Source organism: Rhopalosiphum padi, chromosome 2, assembly GCF_020882245.1.
Source record: "Rhopalosiphum padi isolate XX-2018 chromosome 2, ASM2088224v1, whole genome shotgun sequence".
Lineage (NCBI taxonomy): Eukaryota > Metazoa > Arthropoda > Insecta > Hemiptera > Aphididae > Rhopalosiphum > Rhopalosiphum padi.
Genome location: NC_083598.1, coordinates 36,805,088 through 36,813,108, shown reverse-complemented (window position 1 = coordinate 36,813,108; position 8,021 = coordinate 36,805,088).

Below are 8,021 nucleotides of genomic sequence, written 5' to 3'. Positions count from 1 at the left end.
CCATTTGTCTAAGTTAATAAACAATTGAGTTATCTATTAATTAAATAAACGTGCAAATTGTATACCTATATACATAATTGTGGGGCCTGTGAGTTGTCAGCTACCTGTAACTTGACATTTTTGTCCGTCAATCAGCGTGTAGAATGTAGATATGAACTGTTCCGAGAAGTTTACCGATACAAATAATCTTGGGCATCACGCGTACATCAACATAATAATATTGTATACCGAATATTCATAACTAATATATATATATATATATATATATAAATTTGATGTTTGACGGGTATGATATGTTCTCGATGCATTCCGTTTGTAATTTTGTCTTCGTCATAAGATATGATAGTTTTTATCCTGATTAATGATCTCAACATATTACCTCTTTATTATGTTTAGGGCTGTGCGATTATTTAATCGATTATTCAAATAACAGATTATTAATAACGAATGATGCATAATCGGTCAATCGATTGAAAAAAATGCAACGCTGGGCGGGACATATAATGTAAAGTTGATATGTCGAAAATATCATCTATACACCAAATCAGAAAACCAAAAATAGTTTTTATCCTCGTGCTAAATATAAGCATTTGGCAATCAAACTTAACACGGATGCATTTTGTACGGGCAACGATGTGCACGGTTACAGCTAGTAATATATCATTTTACTTTTCAAAATAGTATACACTTCAAAATTCGTAAAATAAAGTTTCTTAATAATACTAATTTATTTTTAAAATATTGATGAAGATTTGAAGTTAGATTTATTAACTAATAATTAGGTGGTTCCATACATAGTTATAGCATCCTCCAACCAAAAAGTTGTTTTTGAGAAAAATACGAAAATTCAAATTTGAAAACTTAGGTCCCAATTAATTTCAAAATATCGGTGAAGGTTAATTTGACAATAGAGACCCCTAAATATAATTTAACGTGCATCTCAGCCTCTCAGGTATTCAGTGCCACCGTCGTGGCGCGAGTCAAGTAAAAAAAATATAGCAATGGCAGTGCGGCACTAAAGTGTATATTACCTCCAAGTAGAAATTACCCATTTAAACAGTGTAAATGACTGTGTTTTTTTAACCGAACCTAACCAGAGCCTAACCTAACCGTAGGGGGGAGCAAGGTCTGGAGCAAATCGTATTTTTTTCGCCGAAAAATTATACTATACAACAATGTATAATTTCATGAATGCGAGGCCATACCAAAGCGATAGATATACCTTCAATTTGATACAAAGGTAGATAGAAATATAAACTGACCCCATACGGCACAAAAAGGTAACGACCACATCGGTGCGGACACCGAATATTTTTACCCGACCGTACAAAGTGTTTGCGTTGAGCAGTTAACATTAGACCATACAAAGTGACCATTTTTCCGTTGTTACGGGTGTGTTGAATTTAAATTCAATAATAAATCAAAGCATACCAAAAACAGATAATATCAATGAGCACAGTTAGGCAGCATAAAATTCCAAGAGTATTTTATAATAATATATATATATTTATATGCCCATATATACAAGATTATATACATATTATACCAAGCTATTACCTATATTGATTTATTTTACTATATTAAAAACACGTTGGGTTGAATGAATTATTATTTAATTTTATTGTAAATATTGAATTTATTATGTATTATTATTTATAAATTATTACAATAGCTGATCATTGTCACTTGAATACATGGTAACATGGTATGTCTCATCAATTTAATATCTATACTTTTTTATTATTATTATTGTTTATTCGATATAATATACAATCTGTTCTTTTAGGAACAATAAGAGTATGTGATAAAATATAGTTATTTTATACATGATTAGTTTGAAAAGAGAAGTCACCCAGTGGTAACACACTACTCTTACTTGTGGTTTTTATTTTTTATTTAAGTACTATTTTTTTTTAAATATATATCATTCTTAATATTTATACTTAAATAATTAATGTAACCTAGCCTAATGAGAAAAATCTAAGCATTTTACTACCCCAAAGGCCAAAAGTGATGTTAGACATAAAGTCACACCGTGTCACACCACACACACAACACACACCATTGTATTATATTTCTGCTCGGAATCTAAAATGTATGATGTTTGATAATACATGGTAACGATAAAGTCTAAAACTGAAAAAAATTATAACTTGGTCTTATTTACGCAAATTTATTTTTGGTACTAATCGGTTAATAATTTAAATAGGCACGGTCCAAACAAATAAATGCATATTATTCCCATAAACTGCCGAATAAATATTCAAATATAGAAATTGTTGAATTATTTTCAGTAAAAAAAATGTAATCCCCTTCGACATGCTATGCAGGCTGCAGTTGCTGCTGCGCCCGTATAGACCTCACATGCAGTTGTAAACGTGTTCAATAATACAACCGAATAACTGAAATACCACAGAATAATACGTTAGGTCAAAACCGGTTTTATCGATGGCCGCGTACGGGTGTTATACTCATATACATAGTAATAATACCCGTGTATTATAGTTGTCGACTGCCGTGAAGGAACCGTGGTGCAGGCACAGAACCCCATGCATGTCGTAAAAGAAGATTCTTCTTTTTATATTACCAAAATGACTACCGCATATCAGGTGTACTCAACTTTTTTTCATTTGCAGGCCACATTCGAATTTTATATTTATACTGCCGGCCGTATAATACACTTCACGATTTTTTGTCCATACTGATAAATCCAATAATTTTAATATTATCACGTACTAACGTTTTCCCGCATGAATTACACAAAACGTTCAGTAAGATCTCATATCCTCATTTGACTGATTAACATTTACATTCATTGTTAAGAATTGGCGTTATACATTTTATTCTGATATATATTAAGAGATTGGTTAAAAGACCACCAAAAAATCAATAATTATTTTATTACCATAATAAATAAAATAGTGTCTAACTAGGATAATGATACAACTAAAATTCGTTTGTGACCTATTCGTTCGCTAGTCACGGTGATTTTTGATATTGCGCGTGAAGTTACGCGCGTGATTTAATAAGTGCGCGTTTATTCACCACGGCGGCGGCCATACTATGGCATGTATACCTAATACACAGCAATTATATATTTATCCGTTTTTGGATTAACGTAAAGTAACTGTTAATGAATTTATTTTTTTTCAAATAACCTAACCAAATGTATCTAAGAGTACCTCATAATCTTTCTATTCGTATAATTATATCACATTTTGGTTTAGGTAATCTTTTAGAAAATAATAAAAATACTTAAATAAATTATATTACGTATTTACCATTCATTCACTGCAGTAAGCCAGTAAACGTGTGTAATATTGTTTTGACAATCATGACATCGTGTACCTATAGATTTTTGACATCTAAACTGGCGATTTTAGTTTTAACTCGTAGCTAATATTAGAAAAGGGTTAAAATATATTAAAAATAAACTCATAGCAGCTAAGCAGCAGGTAGTCTTATAGGTCATGACAGTGGTATATTATAATTTATAATATAAATTTTATCATTTCATTAATATTAAACCAAAAGAATCCACGTATTAACCTGGAAATTTAAACCTGGACCGTATAAACCAGGACTGTACATATCAGGAAAATACATATCTGAACCGTATAAACGTGGATCATCGGTTTGAAAACTTCTGCTTTATGTAAAACCAAAAACGGATAAATATTGCTGTGTATTATATATGGCCGCCGCCGCGGCGAATGAATCCGTAACGTCACGCACAATGTCAAAAATCACCGTAACTAGCGAATAGTCACTAACGAATTTTAATCAATCATTTTTTTGGGCATAGTATGCTCTATAATTTAAGCCAAAGAAAATTTGATGAGTTGGATGGTCCTTAAAAGAAAAACAAATACTTATTTATTTCTATTAAATATTCTAAAATTTAAGATATATTATATATATTTTATATTCAAATTAAAAATTATTAAAAGATAGAATTCTTGAAAATTATTTAAATACAATTTTTTCTAGATTATAATTTTTATTTTATTTATTTAATATATAAATTTCTAATTTTATGATATTTCCACAGGACAATTAAAATACTTACTGGCCTTAGGTTGGACATTAAATTTATTTTATTCCTTTATAATTATATTATTACGGACCTAAATTTAATAGGTATCTAAATAAAAAAAAAACAAATATTTTATTTTTGTGATATAATTTCATAGTATAAAAAGCTAGATAATAATATCTTAAAACTAATCTACATATTTTGAAAATGGTATTGCAATATTCATAATATATATAATAATATTATATAGGTATATTTTTTTTATAAATATAAGCATGTTTTAATTTAAAATAATTTCAATTATTTTTAACCATTAATAATTTATTCAAAATTGTAAATATTAAAAATCTATCCAGTCAATTTACAGGAAATACTATTATTTATAAAATATATAATTGGTGCTTTTGCCATAAACTGCACCAAAGAGTCGTTATCGTGGAAATACGGAGTATCTTTATTCCTACGTTATGTAGGAGATAGACAGAGAAAACAAATGCTGTTGTAGGCTTGTAGCGGCCCCTTGTTATTATTCGAAAACCACTTATCAATTATTTTTCATAATATCTGCTTCACATTTTTGCTAAACTGAATCTCAATTAGAGTCAGAAACTAATCTATAATGGCCGTGTTGTCAGCGTAAGAAAAAAATGTTCCGTTTATATTTAGATCATTTAAAGCGCGCGGTTACATATATTATGTATAGGATTATGGGGAAAGAACTTTACCGTCTGTACCTTGAGGGACTCCATTCTGGATTTGACCTATTTCACTTATTGTGCTATCTATTCTGACCTTGAGTTGAGTTCTTTGGTGTAAGTATGATTTAAAGTTTTCCCAGTTATATCAAATGTGAAATGTGTGTAGAGTATTTAACAAGGTAGAATGTGATATGCTGTCGAATGCTTTGCTTATAGGTCTAAAAAATATACCAATGGTTTTATTATGTTTGTCCATGTTGTTATTTATTTCATTACAATAAGATTAGCCAAGGCATTTTCAGTACCTAAACCCTTACTAAAACCAAATTGTGAATTAGGTAATAAGTTATTTTCTTCTGAATAGCTTAATAGTCTTGTTTTAATTGCCTTTTCAAATAATTTAGATAATACATTTAATAAACTAATCGGTCTATAGTTGTTTACATAAAATATACAATTTTTTGCCAAGTAAATAAATTATTGAAACAAAATAAGTGGTAGTTTAAAAAAATTTACTTAGCATTTATGTATGATATCACATCTTTATATTGCTTAAGGATCTGGTTTTTTTTTACTTTACTGTTTTTTACACATAATTGGATGAAGTGTTTTTGTTGTGATATCACACATCTTTTACATAGGTTAGGTTATTTATTTTTTCAATAATTTTTGTTTTAATTTTTCTTCTCTAGGATTATTATATAAACGTCTTTACCACCACCTAACCTAACCTATAACTCCATTATTATACATCTTCTTTACATAGTATAAAACAAAGTCGCTTCCCGCTGCCTGTCTCTATGTACGTATGCTTAGATTTCGATGAGGTTTTTTTAATTGATAGAGTGATTCAAGAGGAAGGTTCATATATATAACATGCATAATATAGTAAAGAAACACTGATAATTGTAATTAAAAAAAAAACATGTACATTTTATACCTTGTAATAACGTAAAAAATCGATGTACATACAATAAAGATATGAGATTTATTCTTACTTTAAAATTATGTTAATGTATGTGATTTAATCATGTATTAATATCAATTTTTTACGTAATTACCTTCCTCCTAATTGTCGGAGGATTTTCGTTATTGTTCATTTGTACACTGTATATAACCTATTATATGTCTATTTTATAATATTATTATAATACCATATATTGTCAACATGCGCCTTACCTGGTTCACTGGAATTTGTGTATATATGTATATTGTATTATTGTATATATATATATATATGTGCTGCAATGATGTAATGAGATGATACAGGTAAAATAAGATCACTGGACGTGTATATTCAAATAAAAACAAGACTGACTTATTAATGTATACAAGAACGGGTTTGGTTATCGCACAACGGAAATGGACTCCAGAGATGTTGGTGAAAAGACGGGTACACAATGCACATGCACTGCTGAGGGAGACAACTTGGTCTAGCCAGCCAGAAACGTAAGCGGCCCCATCAAAGGCCTCCGCGTTTCCAAAGATCTGGCTTTATGGCTTTATCCTTGATTGCAGACTACAGAGACCCTCATTGGGCCATCCCTTGTCTTTGTCGGCATACGAGAAAAGTCACACGTCCTGTGCTTTATTGTCACAGACACGTATGGTGTTTCTGTGTGACCTCGTATAATATAAATCGCCCCCTTCATCACTGATAAAAGATTTTTATTGAAGTTTACAGTTATCCGCGCGCGGCAACTCCACCGTTACTAATTTATTATATCTAACCCTTTATGAAATTATTACATTTATGATATGAGCGCATATCATTACAACCTATAGAGGGAGCTAGGTAAATTGGGTCCGCGATAATTTTTGTCCATTTTGAAAGCGGTAAGTTGAGTCCTGGATTTAAAAAGGTAGTAAGTAAGTTGGGTCCCAGCAAACCATTGGTGCAAGTAGGACTAAAATATTAAAAACTTAAAACTTAAATATTTTTTAATAATTCTGTTACAGTTACAATAATACGTCATATTGCATATTATAATAATGGTACACCGCCCGGACACCAATTAATTCTCGTTATATAATTATTCGTTTAGAATTTGTTAAGTTTGTATCATTTAAGTTTTTACCTAAATATTAACAATTTTTTGATTATTATTATTTATACCACATATTGTACAATTTGACATACTATATATTATTATTTAGCTTACTAGTATTAACATTTTTACCAGGACACAGTTTTTTGAGTATTTATACCATTATTATTTAATTAGAACATGATATTAAAACCACATATACTTTAATTTATATATTTTTTTCCGGGACTCGACTACCTACTATCTTTTCTTTCCGGGACTCAACTTACCTACCGCCTTTTTTTTCCCGGGGCCCAATTTACTGAGATAAGGTCATTTGGGACCCAATTTACCAATCCCAATAATAGTGAGGCGTCCCTATACCTGTCGTATCTACTTCAAATTTTCAATAATACTTTTGAAATTTGAAACTATTTGGAAGTTTGTTTTTTGAGTTTGTGTCTTCATATTTTTTAGAGTACATACAATTTTGTAGTTAAACAAAAAATATATTGTATAAACAGTATGAACTACGAGGATAAATACACCTAAATTGAGAATTTTAATATAAAAGTAGGTATTAATCCATAAATAAAGTATAAATAAAATTAATAACAAAATTGTCTATGTTGTAAAATACAATATTGACCATCGGTTACAATGCTCTTAAGAGGATTCGATACCGACTTTTACCGTCTCTATCTAATACACGCGGAACATAGACATTTAGACGTATTTTTTACAAACGTACCAATTGATCTAGACTCTAGAGAATTGATAATCCGCGTTACACGATTGTGTACGATTGTCCCTTTTAGTAGAACGATTACGTAGTGTTAGTACGATTGCGTACGAAAATGGGTGCCAACAGGTACCCATTACCAATACTAAATTTTATTTGATTTAAAATAATAATAATATAATTTTAAAAAAAACATTATTATATAATCAATTAAAAACAATATAACTAAATATAGATATATAATTTTATAAATACAAATAAATTATAAGTTATTATATTAGTTATAAAATTAAAGACTTGGTATCGATAACCAATTCTGCAGTCTCTGATTAAAAAATGTAATGCACTACCATCTATTTTAAATTGGTCGTATAAAGATTTATTGTATGGTTAATTTTTGGAATAACTTTAGATATATATTTTTTTTGTATAGTGGATATTTTTATATTGCAGGTTACAGCCTGCATTTCTTTTAATGCCTCAAAGACAGAGTATATAGATGGATGTGCATAGAATTG